Source organism: Cryptomeria japonica, chromosome 9, assembly GCF_030272615.1.
Source record: "Cryptomeria japonica chromosome 9, Sugi_1.0, whole genome shotgun sequence".
Taxonomy (NCBI): Eukaryota; Viridiplantae; Streptophyta; class Pinopsida; order Cupressales; family Cupressaceae; genus Cryptomeria; species Cryptomeria japonica.
In genome coordinates this window covers 593,920,205-593,943,684 of record NC_081413.1, presented here as the reverse complement: position 1 = coordinate 593,943,684, position 23,480 = coordinate 593,920,205, and the positions used below count along the sequence as shown (strand labels likewise).

The following is a 23,480-nucleotide window of genomic DNA, read 5'->3' as shown; positions in this document are numbered from 1 at the left end:
ATGGTTTCTTCTACCATTTTCTTGCTTGGAAAGGTATTGGAGTTGTTCTATGTTTATATTTCAACTATGAATTGGGTTCAAAATGTGTTTTAAGAAAGGACATGTTTTCTCAATGCCCCTTAGTTGAAGGTAATATCAACTAAATCCTCCATTTTTAGATCAACCATAATTCAAAATTTATAAGGTAGTAATCCTTTATCAAATTCATATGTGCACTAGATTAACTATTTTATGACTCAATATACCATTTTAACTAACCAAGACCGATTTAAAAACTCACTGCTCACACCATAATAAATTACAATTTCCATTACAATAATCAATCTAGTTCATGCACTTGGATTATTCACTAAGGGTCTAACAATATTGGTAGGGCAAGACCATTAAGATAGAATGTTTTTGGTATTGTGAATTTACTCTTTGAGTATTTCCTATTATAAAGTATATAAGTATTTTTAGTGCCATCTTATACAAGGCAATCTTGATTTTATTTTTAAGTTGACGTATTTAATTTCATCATACCACTTCATTACTTAATTCCAATAGTTCAAAAAAGTATATGCCAATCTATGCAACTAAATATACAATCCTCCCACACATGAGATCTAAAAAGTGATACATCGTGAAATTAGTTTGAAAGGACAAAGTTGTTTGAACTATGTTATTTCAACTAGCTTATTAGAAAGGTTTGATATTAACGTTTATGGAGATATATTGTAACTCTACAAAAGTAATTGGGTAAAAGCACAAACTTGTGTCATGTTCCAAGCCAACTTATCAGCACAAATGAATTTAAGTATTTCTAAATAAAAATTAATTTTAGTCAAACATATGATCTATATAGATTCATTATAGCTAATTTATATATGGGCCACAACTTTTCCAATTGGAAACATCCACTGAATGTATATTTTATACCACTTTGGGTCTATTTAACAAAAAAAAAAAAAACTTGATGTTTCAACAATTCTTACTCTTATAAATAATATTTTTTCTGAAATGTAAAAATACCCTTTTATAGATCTATAAGTGAAATTTCCAATATATATATATGTTTTAATATTTTAATTAGTTTTTATATTAAACATTTTATTTTTATTCAAAGTAGATCATCAGCACTAAAACATAAGGTTGATTATCTTGTCAAGGAAAAATACTAGAGTTTATTTAAATTTTTTGAAAAAAATATTATGCAATAGAAAAAAGAATCTATGTCAAGATGATATGATTCTTTTCTAATTTGGACATATAATTTAGAAAAAAGGTGGCAGCAGTTGGAAAGAGTTATATTTCAGCACACACAACTTTTCAAATTTATTTAAAAATATATATTTATAAAAAATAGTAAAAATTATATCCATGCACTAAAGTTTCAAGTTATCAATATACACAAAAAAATTGAAGAAAAAAAGGTAAAATTTACTAAATAAAGTGTGTTGGCTTGTGTAACTTCAATTTTAGCATTTTATCAGCAACTAAATTATAGTGTTTACTTTATAAAAAAAACTACATTCAAATAATTTTTAATTTTTTTGTTAAAATTACAAACATAAAATAGACAAAAGAATATAAATTTTATTAGTTTATATCATTTCAAAATTCAAAACATATATTTCACTTTTTATTGATTTAATTTAAAAAGTTGAATCAACATTGACCATTTCCTTTATAAAAGTGTGATACAACTTTGTACTTTTTCCCAATTATATGCCTAAATTTTAACATGATCTAGCTCCAAAATTAACACCTCCCAAATTCATGATTGTAGAGAAAACTATACATGAAATATTAAAATTTATATTGAATTTATTTAATTCTATTATTCATTAATATGGATAATATGTAACCAAACTCAATCTATTGATGATGGAAAATTTAGAGATATGATGCACAGAGAGAATCAATAGCCAAAATGTATGGTTTTAAACTATCTTGCATATGGAAATTCTGATATTATAACTAGGGTGTTGCAAATAATGGGATATGGACCTCGCAATTTAAGATTTTTTTTAAGTCGAATACATAAACCCACAACACCCAACATTCAAAATAAAATATTTAATTATTGATATTTAAAATTTTATTCATTAGACCATAATAGAAACCAAAAATTCAATTAGAATAAGTGAAACTAGATGAATGGAGTCCTAGGGTTTTCCAATGCTTGAACCTACAACTTTCTTCCTTTCTCTCCACTTTGGCTCCAATCCCTCTTGTTTTCTTTTTTCCTTCCTAGCACAAAATGAATACAGATAATTTGAATTATGATGGGTTGTAGGGTTTTTAAGCATGCTTGACATCATAATTTTCTTCCCTTTTCTAACAATACAAGCCTTTATAGGTATGAATGTCGTAACATTTTAGTGGTACAACTCTCCTCTTTGTCCTGCACTCATCTCTTCCATTTCTTTGGCCATGCTCATTTGCTTTTCCTATCATGTGTTTTGGTGCCCAATACCTTCTCTGCTAAATTATTTTATTGTTGTGCCAAATTGATACCCTTTTGTGTATTTCCTTCAATATTTTTACTTGTTTTATTTATTTCCTTCCCTCATGCATTCGATAGCTTGACCATTTATTAACTTAACTTTTATTTATACTTTGCACTCCTTCCCTACACATTATAGATTTAATTATTTATATATGTTTCTATTTATTTATTTATATATATTTAAATTTATATTTGGTTGTCATTTACAATTAATATATTTATTATATATTAAATTTATTTTATTATTCTTTGGTAAGTTTATTATTATTCAACGCCTTTATTTAACAAAGACATAGAGAGGATATTATTAGTATTTACAGACATAACTAAACCATGGCGATTGAAGAAATGTCTAGTGTCTTAGTATTAAATAGTAGTGCAAACAATTCTCTCTAGACTCACTTATCTTTCTAAGGAGATTATTAAATATTGCAAATTTAATTTAGTTAGACTGTGAAAATCTATATTATTGACAGGGTAACCAAAGACCTTGACACATGAACAATAATTGACAACTTGTCTATCACCAATGAAACCACAAAATCTGTTTCATATTGCACTCTTGTACCTACAACCAACAATAAACCTCACAGAAGTCCACCTACATGATATTAATCAGGGTTAGTCTAAACAAAATAAATGCATTAAACTATAGATAAATATAAAAATAAATAAATGCATTAAACTATAGATAACATAATAAAGATAATATACAAGTACCTGGAAGGAGAGTGGGAGCAAGCAAAGGAGTCTAGCTAGGGTTTCGTCTGAGGAAGCAAAGGAATCAAGTGATGGGGGAGAAGATGATGAGGCAGATGACCCTGTTTGGGGGGTTCGTTCTACTTCTCCCTTTTTCTCTGCTGCTCTCTTGCCATGGGGATCTCTCTATAGGAGCGGATGCCCCTCTGTTCTTCATGGGTAGGGAGGCCATCTCGTTGTTGGATATATGGTGTCCAATTACAAGCGAAGTAACAAATCTTGTTTTTTGACGAAGGAAGCGAAGGATTCAAGCGATTGGGTCGATGGAGGTGTGGTTGAAGACCCTACTTGGAGGTCTCACACTGCCTATCCCTATAGTCTTGATGTTATTTTGTAAAGGGGCTACCTCTTTTTGTGCTTGGGGTCCTCTGTTTTTACCCAAAGTCATCGAAGTGGCTGGGGTTTTCAGTGTTGTCCTTCTCAATCTTTGACTCGCTTGGTGCAACTGTTCTAGTCGATCCACTATAGTAATGAGTGGGAAAACGTCAAGAGATAGGGTTTCATTGACAAGGGAAGAAGGAGATTGAGAAGGAAAAGAAGATGATGAGGAGGAGGTGAACATTGCGGTGGATGGTGTGGTTTTAGGGTTGTTTTCTACTCGGTTTTCTTCTCAATCCAAGCCCTGTGGCTTTGGCAAAGTGTTTTTTCTTAGTCCTTTTCGGTTGTTTTGGCTTCGTTGGGAGTTTGGGTGGCAAACTGGCTATGGGTTGGTTGGTATGTATGTTGTTGCTTTTGCCTTGGGCCTCTCGTTGTCTTTTTTATATCCAAAGATGGTGTTGTGGCTTTCCAGGTGGAAGAGCTTGGTGGGTATGGCTATTATGGCCTATGAGCAGTATATGATTGATAGTTTTTCTGTGTGGACCCTATATGCTCTCCATGTTTATTTCTTGTTGAGGGTTTCTTCTATTTCTTCTCCTACCCACGACCATGGGTTTCCTATTGAGGTGGTTTTCTCTCCTATGGAGGTGGAGTGGTTGCATGGTTTTTGGGTGGAGAATGGGGATTCTGGACAACTGATAAGCGCTCTTTCCATTCCTATTGAGGTGGTTCTCTCTCCTATTGAGGTGGAGAGAAGGTATTTTGGTGCTTTTCATCTTTTGTAGATTGTATTGTTGGTTGAGGGTGTCTTAAAAAACCCCCATGGTGTTGTTTGCAGAAGGTTTTGGGTACCTTTTAGTGTTTGGATTTTGAAAGGTGTGGTTTGATTTTACCGTGTTCTTATTTTCACCCTTGTTTTGATTTTGTCTTTTGTTTGGGGATATTTGAGTGTCTTTATCCCCCTAATGGTGTTTGATGATCCTATCCTTTGGGTTGTTATGATTGTTTCTATCTTTGTTAGCCCTATTTTTGGCTTCCCCCCTTTTGCTTATTTATCGGTTGCCATCTTTCTCCTGTCTTAGCAGCCTCATTTTTCTCTGGTTTTTCCTATAGAGGTGACCCTATCTTCTTTTGAGGTGGAGATGGATGGTGTTGGAGATAACCTTTCTCTTATTGAGGTGGAGTTGGGTGTTGTGGTTGTTGTTGGGAGGTGCTAGTGGGAGGCTGATGGTGCCCTATTTCCTGGTTGTATGGGAACAGAAGGTAGTCTTATAATTGGTTTCTCTCTTGTATCACCTACTGAGGTGGTGATTTTGGAGGGTATTATGTGCTTAGCTCTACTTATTCTCAAGATCAAGGCTATGGGAGCCTATCAAAAACCCATTTTTTCAAGTTGTGGAGACTTGTAAAACCCACTCTCAAGGTTGGGGTCGCCTGGAAATACCATATATTTTTTTTGTCTCTCAGGGATAGGCTGGATGGTAGTAGTTTTCAACAACCCAATTTGGCGAGTGTTTGTTTTTGGTTAGGGTTATGCTTTGGGGTATTTTGTGTTGACAAGAAAATGCTTCGGAAGAGATTAGTGCTTGAGGATTGTTTAGGGGTTGTCATTGATGGCAACTCTAATTAGTAGTGTCATCCAGTATATGCAAATTCATCCTACTGGAAGTTTTGCTTAAGTCTGGAAGGTGGAACACAATGTTCGATAGAGTATGAGTACATTAAGAAGAATTCAATTTTTGGTGCACATTTTTGTTTGTGGTGGAAGAGGTAGTCGATTTGTTTGTTGGAATTGCTTAGTTTGCAATCCTAGCCTTCGATGTTGATTCTTGTGCAAGTTTATTGATCTGGTATCTGGTATTTCAGGAAAAACAAAGTTATTTTAATGTAACGTGTTATGTGGAATCTTCGGGATGATTTTGTTGATTGGTGTCATGTTCATGGTTGTTGTACGAACTTATTTGAGGCATATTATCAATCTATTTTGGTTCGCATGTGTATTGGTAATTGGATTGAGCCGACTTATTGTTATATGTTTCATCTTTCTGGAGCTGACATGTTAGTGACCTAATCAAGTGACGCAGATATATAAGATCGATATATATATATATATGAGCATTTTGTGATTTGAGTGTGATGTGAAAATATTGTATGAGCATCTATGTGCAATTTCACATGTGCTATCCTTGTATTTACGCTCTGGTATATGACAGAGCAGAGTAGAACAAAGCAGTTTGCCAGAACAGTGGAAGAAGACTCCTTGTGCTTAACCAAAACTACATTTTAGAATTTTTAGATTTTATTCATCAATTCAAACAATCAATTACCATTTGTAATCATTTGTAGGACAATGGGTCCTCTGGGGGTTGGAGCCCTCTCTTTTTGTAATTGAGCAGTGAACTCCAGGCAGTGTGCTTGAATGCATGTGCTTTCCCTTTGTAATATTATTATACTCCCGATCACAATATTATAATATTGTAGGTCTCAATCTCACTGTGGTTTTTTCCCTTTCCGAGTTTTCACGTAAAAATTCTAGTAGTATGGTTTTATGCTTGTGTGTGTTGAGTTCCCGCACTTTACTTTTATTCATTTGCATCTAATGGTTTAAGAATTAGTTCAAGAAAGTTATAAATTGCAAAACACTGATGTTCAGCCTGCTTTGAAATGATCTTTGAAAAGATGGCAATAGTTCTCAGCTTAATAAAACACAATAGCCCATCAAATCTATCAGCTTGAACTACATGGCACAACGTCGTTTGAAACTATATAGGTAGACCCCTTAATATTTTGCAACATGGCCCTCCAAACAACCCAAAAAAAATTGTCAATGCACTGTCGTCCATTGAATTCCTATTAGAGTGAAAAGGGCCACGACCAAATTGGAGAATAAGAAACTTAAACCTTGATCTTTATCGTTCAATTGTTCGCTTTTAATTTTTACAATCGATTGTGCACGTTAAGATCAAAGAGCAGTTAAAACAAGATTAAAAGCTTAAAAAAACATATAAGATTGTAAATTATGTGGTTCACCATTAAACGTTATATCCATGGAAAAATAGGACAATCTATTCTATTCATTGTTACAGTCAGGCCTAGAATTTGACAGGCTATATGGCCGTTTTTTCACTTTTGGACCGTAAATGACAACTTAAAAAATTACTGGACCGTATACATTGACATGCTATTTTTTTGTAAAAACGTATATATGACACTTCAAATTATTAATAAACTATAAAATATTATAATAGGTAATATATATATAATATTTTAATTTAAAATATTGATATATATTATTTAAGAATGTTTATTATAAAAATATAAATTTATTTTAAAAAAGTAAGATATATTTGTTTCTAATTTTATAATGCTTTAATATGAATTTTCAAAATAATTTCTATTTTCTTAAGTGAATTTAGAAACTTAGTCAATTTATTTTTTAAATATTTTTAAGAAGATTGTCTCAAATATCGATTTAGAAACTTGTTATAACTGAAATACTAAAACATAGTTGTTTCTATTTTCTATTATAAATATGTATTATGTTATTATTCTTTTTATTTATCAATAAAATGTAAGTTTGTAATTGTATGACACAAAGAAGATTTTTTTTTGACAATCAATATTTTTTTTAAAACGTCAAATGAATGACATTGAAACTACCAAACCGTCATAAAAAATTGATATGACAGGTAAGGGTGACCGTCAAATTCCAGGGCTGGTTACAGTAGATATAGAGTCAATATCTAAGATATATACAAATGCTTTTGCTTTTCAAATATGAAAAGTCATCAGAAAGACGATTAGTAATATTCCATTGACTGTTAGATTTCACCTACTCAAAAAAAATTCCCACTTGAAATCAAATCCATACAGCTATATAGAGAGAGCTATGTAGAGTGATATCCCCTGCTTTTTCAATCTTAGTGCTACATTGTAGCCAGGCCCTAAGAAATTATGTAAGATTTTAAATTCTCTAAATTCTGTTCAAACAGGCTTCCGAGGAGTTTCTCCAAGCCATATGTGGAATCAGGAAAACTTAGTAGTTGAGCATCGTCGGCTTTAAACCTCGAAACAATTTAGGAATTATCCACATTGTCTTCTGTCACAAGACGAACTCTAATATCAACGCCATAAAGATTATTAAGATCCTCCAACTAAGAAAAGCTCTCTTATAATCTGACCCAAACATTAATATCAATGACCTGAATTAAAATAGTACCACCGTATGCAGTGTATCGTACTTCAACTTTCCAAAATGTTTCATTCCAGTATAAAAGCTCTCCTCAGTTTGATACTCAGGAATTACGTTGAAATATATTACATGTTGCAGTTAACTTAACTGGTCTGTAGTAAGCTTCCCCATTGCCTCGTCATTGGGAGCCAGAACATTGAAAAAATAGCCAAATTTGCCATCTCAGAGGCCATTGGGATGAAATTCACTAGGATATCAACCATCTCAATGTGGCTACCAAATGTTTCAGACCTCACTTAACAATTTTCCCAGTGATAATTTCGTCCGCTGTCCAGGTAACCAGAAGATTTTCACAGCTGCCTTCTGGGACCTTGATTGATACTTGGGGTTCATTAGATCAATATCAATACTCCTCACAACAACGATAACCAAATTTCCTGGTGAAAGGGCCAAACCATAGCAGTAATCAAACACGTGAAGCAAGATGTAAAAGGTACTCGAAAAAGAGAATTCCTATGAATGATCATGTTGAAGGTGATGCATGAGCTTCACCGTCATGCACTGTTATGCTGATTGTAGTGCTTAATTTGACAGTCAGTTTATGTTAAGTTTTCTTTTTAGATAATTATCAATAGTATTTGTTTTTAGAACTGCCAGTTTAAAATGCTATCTATGGATGAAATGCATGAAAATGTGCATAGAGTTTTGTAATAGTTATCTCTGCTATTATTTAGCTGTATGATTACAGTTTAATTTTAGGGACTATGAGGTTTATAAAAGGCAGTCTTCTTGGTGATTGCAGCCTGTTATGAGAATGTATAAGTCTGCAATGGATATGAAAGACCTCTTACTGGGGCAGTATGTAATCCATTGGAGAAGCTAAATGAATGAACAGATTTATTTGTATGTTAAATTGATTTGTATTTGCTGTATCTGTTTGTGTGAAAAACATTCTCTGTTTCTGGTTATTTCCCCTGTTTTTAAAAACTACAGATCCAACTGCGAACAGGATTGTCCTGGCTCACATTCTCTGTTTCTGGTTATTTCCCCTGTTTTCAAAAACTACAGATCCAACTGCGGACAGAATTATCTTTGATGCAGCTATATAAGCAACGTCCATCGAATGCCCAGGAAAGACCTATAACAACTTGATCATGTGCCTCAAAGTGACCTGCCTTGAAATCTTTGTTAATAAGGAGCCCACGCTCGTCGAGACCCACATCGGATGATAAACACTCTGCACACTCGGGCGGCCTCCACCTGTCGACAAATACAAATTGAATACAAGAAAACAAATTAATGAAAACCCAAAACTCTTGTTCTTCAGAGCCCCGTGCCGGGCAGTCACCATTAAAAACGTAGCGTCCACAGAAATATCGCGTTCCTCGAACCTTTCTTCTAAACCAATACTCATGTAACTGCGGAGAAACCCTAAAGCTTACAATATATTCTGGCAAGATATGTGTGTTCATGTGGATACTTCAGACGATGTATTGCCTTGGATTAGTAAGATCAGTAAGATCATCTATGCTAGCATCGAATTCTTCATTACTAGGATGACATTGCCGTGAGCTAGGTCTCACAAGCTCCGTATTCCCCAATATTACGCGACACAACACCATGTGCTGTTCGCCATTTTCGTCAACATCAGAGTATGCCGTACCCAGATACGAGCAATTTACAGGTGCAAGGTAGACTACTTTGCCAATAGCTACACCATGTTTCGGGGTCATAATTTGTCCAAAACCATGCTTCGCTCGAGAACAAATTTACTTCATGTCATCTATGGTTTGGGTTTGATCCGAATTATGGATTCGGACGACAACACCTAAGTGAGAACCTGTGGTATTGTGGATGAACAAGATAGTACAGAATTGAAGTAAGCCAAAAAGTGATCTATTCCATTCAAAAATCCAACATATAGTAGTTCATGAGATTCCAAGGGTCACAAAAACCCCTTGAGAATCGAAGCCCACTAGTCACATTTGTTTATTACATAATAAAATAAAAAAACTTCGAAAATTTCAAAAAAACTATATGAAATTTTATCTTAACTTTAACTAGGCGTAACTTTCTGCTTGGGACTCGAAATTACGAGTTGTTTAACTCGTTGGAAAGGTCTCCAAGAGTTAGGAGCGAAGTCCTATAAGAACTTGCTTATGTCAACATTTTAAAGGACAGACCAAACTTTCAAGGGCTGAAAATGCCTCGAAGGCCTTCAAAATTGACAATTACTAACATATAGAAAAACTAAAAAATATATACAAAAATATTTCAAATTTTCTTCTGATCAGGGTTCCTTTCTCCTCCAACGCCCCTACCACTCTCAGATAGACCTCATTCACAATATCATCAAGTGCAAATCTTCATACCTCTGTGTTCACCAAAGCATGCAAACAGATTGTTGCTCCTCCTGCCAAAAACTGTACATTATGCAGCAGAACTTCGAGTAAAGATCTTGCCAGATCTCGAATTACTTACCCCTTTATTTTGTTTTTCAAAGGAGCTGAGTTCAATTGTACATGTAGTGAAAGCTGAAACCGCCTTTGTGTTGGATTGCAACAACAATAAAACAAGGAAAAAAACAAGAAAACAAATCATATCTCAGTTCTTTTTAGAAAGAAAATAGTTTTATCTTTTAAAAAGAAATTTCTAATCTCTTTAAAAGAATAAAACAAGTTTTTTCTATGTTAAGTGATGATTGTTATCTTGAAGATATTATTTATGTCTTGGTTGCCTTGAAGGCAAAGTAAGAGCGAGAGTTGAGGATTGCAGATTGCAAGAGCAGTGTTTTGAATTGTAGATTGCAAGAGCAATTGTAAGTTTGATGTTATTGCAAATTGTAAGAGCAATTGTTGAGATTTGTAAAATTGCAAGAGCAATTATGATAGCAACAGCTGTGTAGCTTGTTATTGTTTCTCCGAGCAATAAAATTACCAATACCTTACCCCGTGGATCCTTTCTTGATATTTTGTCAAGGTTTTAGCACGTAAATCAACTTCTTATATGTTGTTCTATTTTTCATTTAATTCTCTATATTATTTCTTCACAACTAATTTGTGCTGCAATATTTTAATCTTTTGGGTTTATGCTTTCGCTTCCACAACAAGTGGTATCAAAGCAATTATTTTTGTAGCAACTGTATTAGGATTTGGTGTTGAGTTTTGCAACATCAAATGGCAAAGGTTTCGAATGCAAGGTTTGAGGTGAAGAAATTTAATGGAAAGAATAACTTTGAGCTATGGAAGCTTAAGATGCATGAGTTGTTAGTGCAACAACAAAAGGCATTGGTAAGGAAGTTAAAGAAACTTGTAGATGTGTCTGATGAAGACCAAGAAGATCTAGCATTGGTTATTTTCAATATTGTTAGAGAGGAAACAACAATAGTCTTATGGAGTAGAATGGAGTGCTTTCGGTGCGTTCATGGTTTTAGCCCATGGTTATATGAAAGCATGAGATGATTAGCCTTTGGCTGGATCTAAGCATTTAATTTTGTTGCTAGTTTGATTTTTTATAGATGCTTTGAAACAAGAACTTCAGATTTTCTTTTCATCATATAAACTCAAACTATTTTAGTGCAATTATCTAAAAAAAGGAACAAAATAATTTGATCCATCAATTGATGTTACCTCTGTGGGACCAAAAATAGTTGAATGCACTAGCTCCAATAGTCGTGTTTTCTTGTCATGTTCTTTGGTAGGGAATATTTTCCTCCTTTCTTTGTCATATATACAATGCTTACACGTCACCAAATCTACTGATTTCAACCCCCAAAGATTATCCATTTTGTGCACAATCTCAAGGCCTTGCTTGCTCATGTGAATAAGCCTTTTGTGCCAAAGCTTCGAGGCACTATCTGTAATTGTCTTCACAACTCCCAATTTAATGTGACTCTCTAGCACATATAAGTTCTTGAGCTACCCCTAGCAATTACCAAGGCACCTTTTGTCACTTTCCATCTACTAGATTAAAAAATGACTCTACATCCTTGAGAATCTAATTGCCTCGCTAAAATCAAATTATTTTTGAGTTGAGGGACAATACCTATCATTTCACAACAACCAACTAAATTTCCATTTGTTAATTTCAATAAAATATCTCCTTTGCCAATAGTATCACAACATTTATTATTACCAAGATAAATCTTATCAAAATTACCATTTTGAAAGTTTTTGAAATATTTTGTGCACGAAGTGATATGAAATGATACTCTCAAATCCAACACCCAAACATCTATTGTCAATTCTCTTGTTAGAATAAGAGCATCAATGCCATCTTCATACATGTTTCATAACCAATCCCAAAGACCTTTCACTGTCTTCTCTATTGCAACATTAAAAGCACATTGTTGGAGAGATAAAGAATTATGGTCGCCACCACCTTCTTGACCATTTTCTCCCACTCTTCATTAGACAACACAATCAACCTCTTTTCCTTTCCTTCTAGTGTTATTGCAAGATTCTTTTGCACAAGCAAATCTTCCAGCTATAACTTCCCTATTTGAAAGTTTTGCCTTGAGAATTTCTCAATTCTCCATTTATCTGTCTTTTCCATTCTCCTCAACTTCTTAACAAATTTTTAAACAACTTCTCTTAAGAACTGATACTAATTGTTGAGATCAAAGAGTAGAATAAATAAGCATAAACAACAAAACTAGACAATCTAAAAAATGAATAACGTAGTAAATTACATTGTTCACCATCAATGGGAACGAAGGGCAATGTATTCTATTCACTATTACAACAAATACAAGGTGAATATCTAACATATATAAAAATGCTCTTACTGTCCAAATATGAGGAGTCACCAAGGAAATTATTAGTAATAGTCCAATGACCATTAGACTTCCCATACTCAACATTTCATTGCATGTATTCCACATTGCACTAGCTAGCATTCTCCACACCTACTGAAACATATATTCCACATTTCATTTCAAAGCGCATTGAAAGGGTAGTTGATGGGCCACTATCTTTGACAAAGATGAATTTTACAATTTGATTTGAATCACAACAATGAACAAGCAATTCTGTAAGAGTTTGTTTAACATGGCTAGCGATAATAAAATACTCTAATAACTCTCTATGTAGGAACTTTTGCATAAATTCTCACTTTAAGAAATCAAGAAGTAGCTTCCTTAGCTCTTTTTCTTTGTCCCTAATTTTACTCAAAAATTTGTTTATGTATCTAAATGTTGGGTTGCATGTGTGAATCAAGTAGATTTCAAATGTGCCAAGTGCATTGAGTGGTATATAATAAACTAGCAACAATAGTGATAGACAATCCAATAAATGATGTAGAGCACCTTATTCAAGATGAATTCCTCGAGTGACTATGCAAGCAGAATGAATTGTCACCTCCTCATTTGACATAAACACTCATATTCCTCTTTATTAGCTTCCTCAAATATACTTAATTATGTTCTATAGGTAATATTTGAGCTTTGATCATATTCTTTCTCTACTTCAATCTTATTTTTGTCCTACATAACATTATTTGCTTCATCTTTAGGTTTCTTTTGATCAATATTTGAGTGATAATTTTTCCGTTCCCCAATTGATGTGCATTTTGTGGTGTATTGTTACTTTTCTACTACAGAACATGAAGTAGAAAGTCAATAGAAAACTTCTTTTTGGCTATAGAGAATATGTAACACAACAAGCAAAAGGCACTAAAGCTTGTTTTAGAATGAAACAAAACACACAAAAAATGCTCTTTCCGCAGAGAAATTTCTAGAAAATCACTCCATAAAACTATGACAAGTGATTTGCCTCAAGATTCTAAACAAAATGTGTCATGTTGTTAGTGATGACCATGAGGAAAAATTGGTAGAGTTTGCTGGAAAAATATTAGGAACCCTTCCAAAACAAGAATTTGTTTAGAATGAGACAAACCAAAAATATTTTTCTTACAGTTGCTACTTCAATCTATTTATAACAAACATTTATTAAATCAAAAAATTAGACCCTTTAGTTGGATACAAGATTTTTGCATCATTTGAAATGAAAATATTGGTTGTGAGTTAAATGTGATTTGATGGCATATTCAAAATCTGATTTGATTCTAAGATTGGATTTTATTTGATTTGAGCAACTTATATTTCGAGGAAGTTTACTAGGCGAACATTTAACTATCGACTGATAACTAGTGCAGTTTAACAACAATCCACCATAATTTAATATTGCAACACAAGTTTCTAGCTTGAATATCACACTCTAAGTAGCATATCAACTAACTATAGTGGAAAACATAAAATATATAAAAAAAGAAACAAACCTATGCAAGCTAAAAAATAGATATGATGATTATGGACCTAGCATTTAAGAAAAGCACCATGTCTATATTTTCACCATTAATTATTTGCCATGGAGCTATCAATGCCTTTGAAACTTAGTTGTCACCTAGATTCTTTTGGAATCTTCTAGCAAAATTTAATGAAACTATACCAACTAGTATTCTGATGAGGTATACCAAGCAGCAGACCAATTTGAAGGCATGACACAAGTTTTGAGTGAAAACCCCACACAATATAACCTATCGTCTAAAATAATAAAAAAGTATAATAGATTAGGGGAAGCATACCAGTAGTCATTATAGCTAACTTCATGCATCCACAGATCGTAAACGACACATTGGATTTCAACCATTTTTTTGTTGTTTCCATATGTGACTTAACTGCTTATAGCTATTATTTTGGCTTCTAGGTAGTGATGACAATGCAGGATTTGTTATGTGCGCAAGGGTCAAAAAGTGGTCATTTCAATGTGCTACTTGATACCTACTTAAAGATGCCCCAATAATCGTGCACTACAACCACCTCAAAAATGGCCAATACTTATGCACAAATGCCCAAGTAGTCATGCAATATGGGTATTAATAAAGTTGCACAACTACTCCAATTAAAGCCCAAAATATATCCAGAAATTCTAACTACTTGGGGTAAAGTGGGCGGCTATTGGTACATGTGAAATTTATTAATGGGCTTGTAGTTATCATTCTTTTGGTTTCTCTAAAGTTAGTAATTTGAGGGTAGGGTGAGAAAAGAGTGAATGGTAATTGTAACATGGGCGGTAAGTAGTACTCTTCCCCTAGAGTTGAAGTATTGTTATGATCCTTTTATTTTAATCTCAATTTTGACGATTTATTTCCCATATCTTCTACATTATTATTTTTAATTTATATAAGCTACTATTTAAAGATTTATATAAAGAATTATTTTTTTATTTTAAAAATATTATTAATATTGATAATAAAAAATAAAATCTAGGAATTCATTATTTTGTCTTTCTAATCTTTTATTTAATATTTGATTATTTTTTTTTTTTATTTGTTTCCATTCAACAATACATTTTTTACTCTTAAAATTAACAATCAGATTAAATCGTCCACTTCAAAAACATTATTAATTCTGGAAGTCAAATATAAAATCTGAGAACTAATTAACTTTTTCCTTCGTAATCTTTTATTTATTAATTTATCTTGATTTATATTAAATTAAAAATATTTTAAAAATCTTCTTTAAAAATATCAAGAAGATAGCAAAAGTTAATCTAAAAATTCAATTAATTTAAAATAATATCATAAAAGCATTTAATTTCTATCTATGTTACCAGAAACAAGAAACGTGAAACGTGACGGCAACGACAACGCAACGAAAAACAGAATTTAGAAAAGTTGCGCATAAGAAACGGTATTATATATATATATTCTTTTATAAAATCAAAATATTAAAAAAAATAAAAATAAAAAAATTCAAGATACAAACAAATGCTAAATAGATATTAAATACTTTATAGAAATAAACTCATAAATCTCTAAAATACCCTAGGGCGAGGACCTCATCTGTCTGTCCAATGCTCTGTATAATCTACCAAAGAAGGGTTGCTGTAAAAATCTACCAGGGTTTGACGTCATCCGCTACTTAAAAATATATTAAATCTATATGCATGACAAACTGCTGGTTAACTCGTGTAAGTTGTGAGTTAATAGCCTAAAAGGACGCAGCAGACAGTGGCAAGCACAAAAAACTGGCAGATATTTTTGCTACAAACTCCTTCACAGCCGATTGGAACGGTCAGATGGCTTAGAAACGGCCGTTTCAGACGGGAAACCCGTTTCTGCCGTGGAAACGCGAAATGGGGCTTTCCCGTCGCGTTTCTGGTAACTAGGATTTGTATTGACCAATGAAAATAAATAACTGTCGAAATAAAACAGGAATACACAGAAAAAGTAAAGAACAAGATTATGAACAGTGTATGATAACAACAATATCACAGTATTAATAAGCTTTCACATTCCAGCGTTGTCCACAAAATAACAAGAAATGGCTAATACAACCAGCCGAACCATAATAACATAGTACACCAATGAAGTAACATATTTCCACTAGGTAACCCAAAAAAACAGTTCCCTGCTTCTGCTACACTTAACTGTTGTATAGCCAGTTACTCTGTTTCATTACTGATGGTTTGACAGATCTGTATCCTTTGATGGTTTATTTCTAATGTTTTAGGTTAATACGGAAAAACCAAAAGAATCTTATTTCCTCCACCACAGTTATACGGATCTAAAACCATTTCCTAAGTAATTTAGGATCTTAGACTCGTCCCTTCCTTCTCTTCAGTATATTTAAGGAATACTTGTAGCTTTTAATTTAATATGGTAACATTTAACATTTTTGCAGCATATGCATTTTTAACTAGAGCCCGCAATTTTCTTCTACCACTGTTATACAGAGCTGTAAAGGGTACAGATAAACGCATAGACAACACATATTTTGCATATATAAAAACTAGTTGTTATGTACCTTTGCCTGCATCATTAGCGCCTTCCTTTTCTTAGATGAAGTCCTCCATTTCTGTTGCTCCTGACATTGACGCTGTAACAGAGTCCTCACCTCATCTCATCGCTACACCAACTGAATGAAATCTCCCTCCTTTAGTGCTGCAATTACAGTCTCCTCAGAATGAAGAGGGGCCTATTTGTCTACATACTTCACTTCCTTCTAAACTACACTCACTCGGGGCCCGCCCACTGTAAAAGTAAAATTTGAACCGACCCACTCGAATAAAGTATATAATTACTATTGTTGCTTTAGTTACCGATAGGAATAAAGCGTATAATTACTATACTCTCTCTAAAGTAAAATTTGAAGCGACCGATAGGAATAAAGTGTATAATTACTATAGTTGCTTTATTTTAATTTTAAATCGTGTGGTATTTAAAAGATCCCGCCTAAATTATGTCAAAAGCTTATTGTTGCTTTAGTTTACTTTTGAATATGTGGTGTTTAAGAGGTCCCGCCTACATTATGTCAAAAGCTCCCACGTGAAAAGCAATGTTGCAGGGAGAAACTTCCGTAGGTGTGGAGACGATTCACCTTAACCCTCCCTCGACTTTCGCGATCGACGGCTGACATTGTTTGGGGACAATGCAAGACGCTAGAACTGCTGGGCACCGTCGGATCTGAAATCTAAAGAGTTTGAATACGTAAAATTTAACGCGTCGCGAAAGCCGCAGGAATTTTGACAAAAATTACGGGCGGAGGCCAAAGGAGGAATCAAACGAGAAGAAACACTAGCAAGATATTCCACACATTCACTAGAAAGACCATTTCTTATGACATTTGTAAATATTCGGTGTAGAATAAATCTTCCCAAATGGTCTCCACTCGTTTCACACCTTACGATCCCAATGACAGGGTGCCGTACTTCCCATCTAAGTTTTTAGATTACAGATTTATATTTTAATTAAACACATACCTAGGTTGAAAGGATTGTTTTATTTTCAGGTTAAAATTTATACTATAAAAAAAAAATTAAATAGTTTGAAATAATAAAGTATTGTGTTTATGATCTCAATTTTTATATTTTTTATTTTTCTTATATTTGGTTAAAATAAATTTTAAATATTAAAACTTATTTTTTTATGGTCTATGTTACAAAAATATTTTTGAATAAAAAATATATAATATTTTATATTTAATAATATCCTTCTTTGGATTTTTAATGTTTATTTTGATCTTATTTTAAAAAATTGTACATAATAGTCCTTTTAAATTATCTTTATTATATTCTTTTCTCTTTTTCTTTTGTGTTTCAATTGGGAAGAATTTAAAGATAAATAAAACTTTTAACAATTTAGTTAGCCTTCCAAAGGAGGAATAGAAAAGGAGAGAGAGATAGAGAAAAGAGAGGGACAAGGAAAGATAGAGATAGAGGGAGAGAGAAGCAAAAATATAGAAATAGAAAAGAGAAATAGAGAAAAACAAAGATTGACTGATAAAGAGGGGGTGGGATATATAATATAACTGTAGTGTCATAAATTGTAATTTGTTTACAATTTCATGCTCATTTTTGGGCCCCTTTTTAGTGTGCCTCCTTCTAGGTCATTTTCAACCTATTTTGACATTATATCATCCAAATTATTGTCATATGCTCATGAAGTGACCTCATCCAATGTTTGGGTTTGTGCACTCTTGAACCACCTTGCTTTGGCCCCTTTTTGGCTTGACTATGGCATCTAGCATTCTAGTCTGAGTGGACTAAGATTCCTAGCGCCATAGTTCCTCCAAAAAGGCCCAAATCTGAATGTATCTAACTGTCGATTCTTGCCATTTGTGATTTAATCTTGATATTTTGATATGACTATCTAAAGTTGACCTAAAAATGAAAATAACTTGAAAAAACTATATAAAGGCATCATTTTGAATTCATTTCAATCCAAGCACATATCTAGCAATTTCATTTCAAGCACTACATTCTTAATTCCTTCAAGAACATATATAAGTAAAAGGAGCATCAAGCTATAACAATATATCTTCAAGTATGTTTGCATGATGGATTTCGTTATGATTTATCGTGTTATTATATCAACACTTGGAGGACTTATCCAAATATATCATGTTATTTTTAGATTTGTACTTCTATGCTTATTTTTTAATATGTTTTTATCTATTTATGTCGAATATTGTTAGTTTCTTAACATTTACCTATTTCTTGCATCTCCAATTTAATCATATTGAATTAACATTAAAAAAAAAGATAGTGACAGTGCTCAGCTCTCCTATAGGATTGAAGTTGAGCCCAACTCGTTGTTCCCCAATGAAACAATTTAGAATGATTCGTAGTTTGCATTTGTAAGCTAGATTCTATTTTCATACATTTCATTAAATAGTGAACCTAACTCTTTTGACAATTACATACTTTTTGTTTTTCAATTTTAGATATAATTTTTTCATGAAATTTTTATATTTATAGGCATTCATTTCTCAAATCTATTTCTTTTGTGCTTGCATTATTTAAATAGTCATAAAAATTGTATCGTATTATTGGTTATATCATCAATTTAGCATGTGTTATCATTTTAAAAAAAAAAACTTTTTTATTATGTTTTCACTTCATTAGTTCATAACGCATATATTTCATATTTGTGATAGTGACCTAGCCTCCCCTATATAGCTCTATCACTCTCCTAAAGATCCTTCTATACATGAAGACATTTAGAGGCAAGAGAATGATAACGTGAGCACCTTCCTTAAAGATCTCCCTTCTAAGGATGAAGCATTGATGAGTCATGCTTGTCCCTCTCCCAAAATTGGTCATACCCATGAGGATATTTTAGCACAAGAGGATGACACCATAAACACCTTCTTAATGTCACTTTACCTGAACCATGCACCTAAACAACATCTCCTCTAGTGATGGAGTATTGTAACTCAATCTTGATAATCCCTCTCCCAAAGTTTTTCCTACTTATGAGGATACCTTGGAGCAAGAGGATGATATCATTATCAATGTTTTTGATTCTCTCCCTTCAAGATATGAATCTTTTAAAAACAAAGAGCCCAACCAAACTTAAGTCGATACGATTCATGCAAATCAATATGTGACTTGCCTAAACTTGTTTGTTCATCTTCATAAAGATGTCTCTAAAACTCAAAGAAAACTATTCTTAGAGGTCTAAATAATACAATTAAAGACCACCTAAATATATCTTAGACTATGCAATAAAATCAGTTAAAAAGAAAGATGAATAAAAAATGTCACACCAACATAGTTACCATGTAGTAGCTCACACATATAGCACTTGAACCAACAAGCAATTTTAAAATCTTATTCTCACTTCTAAAACCTTTTCTTCCTCAATCCCCTTATCTTTCACAAATATTGGTAAGGAGTATGATCTTGTTGACCAACTTTGTATTACTCCAATTAAGATCTCCCTTTGCGATTTGATTTAAACTTCACCTATATAGCAGAAGATTCTCTAAGAGGCCTTACAAAAGGTAGTTGCATCATCTTCTACTAGACTAAATGATGTATCAACCTCTCTTGTGTTGCAAGGTGTGCGCCCTTGGTCTCCTTGTGTTGTGCAGCACAACACTTGGGTTTGTGACATGGCTCAACCACCCCCCGTTGATTCTATACGTCTAGTGGTTGTATCAGCATTAATAGGTCGATCTTTTGGTGCAACGGTAATCAAACTTGTAACAATTGGTAAGAGGTTCAAACCCCTCGCTTGTGTTGGAGGGGATTGTTGCAAGGTGTGCACCCTTGGTCTCCTTGTGTTGTGCAGTGCAACACTTGGGTTCATGACATAGCTTAATTGCCTCCTCTGGATTCTATAAGTCTAGTGGTTGTATTGAGCATTAACAGGTTGATCTTTTGAACGGGGCTTCCCTGGCTAGGCAATATTATATCACGTGAATTCATATTGGGGGGTTTAATATCTCAAAAAAATAAGCTCAATATATTGCCTATTTGGTGAAAATAGGGGTTTTTTTAATTTGAGCTATGAGAAAATGCAATATATGGTCAAAATAGGGGGTTTTTAATTTTAGTTGTGTATTAAGAGGGGGTGACAAAAAAAGATTTTAAGGCAATATTTTTTGAAAATAAGGGGATTATTTAGTATACCATGAATGCATGTGCTATAACCCAAGTTCACTAAGTGAAGTCCCCATGATCTTTTGGTGCAGTGGAAACCACACTTGTAACATCTTGATCATATGCATGAAACAAAGTTGGATATTGTGCTAAAAAAATGAGTTGCCAACTTTGTTCAAAAGTTCAAAATAAATATGATCCACTCATGATTAGGGTTATCATCAATGGTAAGGAAATGATACATACCCTAATTGATAATTGCTTGGATCTTAATGTTTGTAGAATTAACTTATAACATAAGATCAAAGTGGATACCACCCTTATTCAACCATCTTTGTATTCATGGCTTTGATAACATTGGTAGACAATTTTTAGATACAATCACATTCCCTATTAAAGTAGGTAAGGTGATTTTTCCCATGCCTATCCATGTCATGTCTGATACTCTCACATATAACCTTCTTCTAGGTAGACCATGGATTCATGCTATGCAAGAAGTCCCTTCTATTCCTTATCACAATCTCAAATTCATTTATAATAACAATATGTACACTATAGAAGATAAAAATCCATATAGTGCAATCTAAAACTAAGTAGGATGTATGTCTTCCCTTCACACTATGATTCCCTCTACAACACAATCTCCTATCAATAATTATCTCTTAGAGAAGGATTGGGATCTTTTATACTTTACAACCTCCTTTAAAGGAGAATGCATACTGTAGAGGTGATAATTAGGGTTGTCGCCACTAGGGTAATAAAACCACTTTTTCTTTTAGGAACCAATTACATTAGAGAAAGATATGAATTTGATAGATCTAAGCCTAGTAGAGCTAGATTCTAATCCAATTCCAAGGGTTTTAGATGTGCATTTTCTTTCCCTTCAGTTGAATTGATTTAAATTTGTTGAAGATGTTGAATTTAGGTTAAATATGTGTTAATTAAAATAATTATGAATAAACAATGATCTATAGTCATCAAATGGAGCTACTTGCCTGGAGTTGAGCAATATATGAATGTTTGGATATGTTCCTAGAAGGTTGACCTGAATTGTCGAGACCAAAATGCTGGTCACTCTGGTCCTCCGAACTTTTCATCGTCCAAAGGGGAACTTGTTTGTCTTTGTGAATAATGTTGATCCCAAAAAATGGCATCCTTGTACATGTTTCTTCCACGTAAAAAGAAAGGGGAAATTGTTGGAAATAGAGGTTTGCCTAAGTTGAACCCCAGTTTAGGAATTAACCTTGAATAAATAAATGAAAATAATGAAATAAATAATGGAAATGTATACCTTAGATCTATAATTGTTGATAATTATGCTTTTCTTCTTGAATGTAATCACATGTGTTCTATGAAATGACATGAACATGATAAAACCCTAATCACACACATGCTTGCATATGAATGAGGTAATTTTGCTCCATAATAGTTGAATGGAGAATATGAAACCTTAAAGATCTCTAAAAATGTTTGATGATGAATGCTTCATGGATACAAGGATAGTTGAGGATAGGTATCTTGGAGTCTTAGATTCAATTGGGTTGATTACGTGTCTTTAAATAGGGGTATCTAAGTCATTTACCAATTAGGTTAACCTCCAACAATCATGCGGAGCTACGAAATTGGATTCCCATTGGAGAGATAAGACCCTTGCCCCATTTCAAAATTGGGCCCAACTAAAAGGGGTACCAAAGCACTAGGCACTCTGGTCCAAGACTAGGGTGTGGGTGTCGTGGTCCTTCTCAGAAAGAGATCACAATTAGGCCCTAGGGAGAATTACACCTCTCTAGAAAGTTAATCAATGGGTGTACATGGCATCAAAATGGGCCTAGATAGGAGATCAAGAGGGGACACACTAAAATAGGGGCACAAACATGAGGTGTAAATAGGTCTGGTGATAATTTATGATGTTACATTTAGCCCCCACATTTACAAGAGTATGAGCCTATAAAAATACTCATGGTAAAGTAGATGAAGGAGATGAAAGTGGGGAGCAATTAGGAGAACAATCACAAGGAGTATGAGAAGTCACTAATTTAAAGAAACCAAGCTTGCAATCTTAGGTTATTAACTCACTCAAATGCATACAAGGGCACACAAAAAATAAAAAAATAAAAAAGGCAAATAAAGACAAACAAAGAAAAAAAGGCCAAAAGACAAAAGACACACAACACAAAATCTAAAAACCAAAACAAGACCTCAAGTCAACTAGTCGAAAAGGACTCAATATCAAAATATCCCAAACACTAATATCACTCTTCAAAAATGCCATCTTAAGAACACAAGTGATCACATAAAAGAACATGAGCACACATCATCCATGAACTACAAATAGAAAAGCTATGATCTCATGATTTTAAAGGAGAGAAGCATGGATACACATTCTAGATGTGTTTATTATAGGTGATCCATGGGAAAAAGAATGAGAGAGGACATGGATACACATTCTAGATGTGTTATTTTAGGTGATCCATGTTGCAAAGGAGAGTAGGAGTAGTCTAGTTGTGCTTTTCTAGTTCCACTCACCCTTGTGTGTCTCTACAAGTGATGTCTGGTTTTAGATATTAAGAATCTCATATAAGAGCAACTTATTTTCCTTGATTTTGAGAATGCAACAACCTGTATAAGTCATGAATAAAAATGAAAATGTGTTTGGTTTTGAGAACATCTTGTGTAAGATTTCATTTTATTTTGGTTTCAAGAATGTGTAACCCCGTTTAAGACAAATATATGCTTGGTTTCAAGGATATCTCGTGTAAGTGTTTGTTTTCTTTGGTTTTGAGAATGTCCACCCTATCTAAGACATGATAAATGCTACATATAATTTCGAGCA

The 23,480-nt window shown here is 33.3% G+C and overlaps 1 protein-coding gene across 3 annotated transcripts in view; it reads right to left on the bottom strand.

The window, feature by feature from the left end:
- Positions 1–16,783, bottom strand: part of LOC131030144 (uncharacterized) — a 144,356-nt gene extending 127,573 nt beyond the window's left edge. For 2 of the 3 annotated variants that reach the window (XM_059210949.1, XM_059210950.1), the window contains exon 1: positions 16,567–16,782. The gene's annotated coding sequence lies outside the window, so the exon portion shown is untranslated. Of the gene's footprint in view, positions 1–16,566 lie in introns of all 3 variants that reach the window. The other variant, XM_059210951.1, reaches the window with a different exon arrangement.
- Between the last annotated feature and the right edge of the window lie 6,697 nt (positions 16,784–23,480).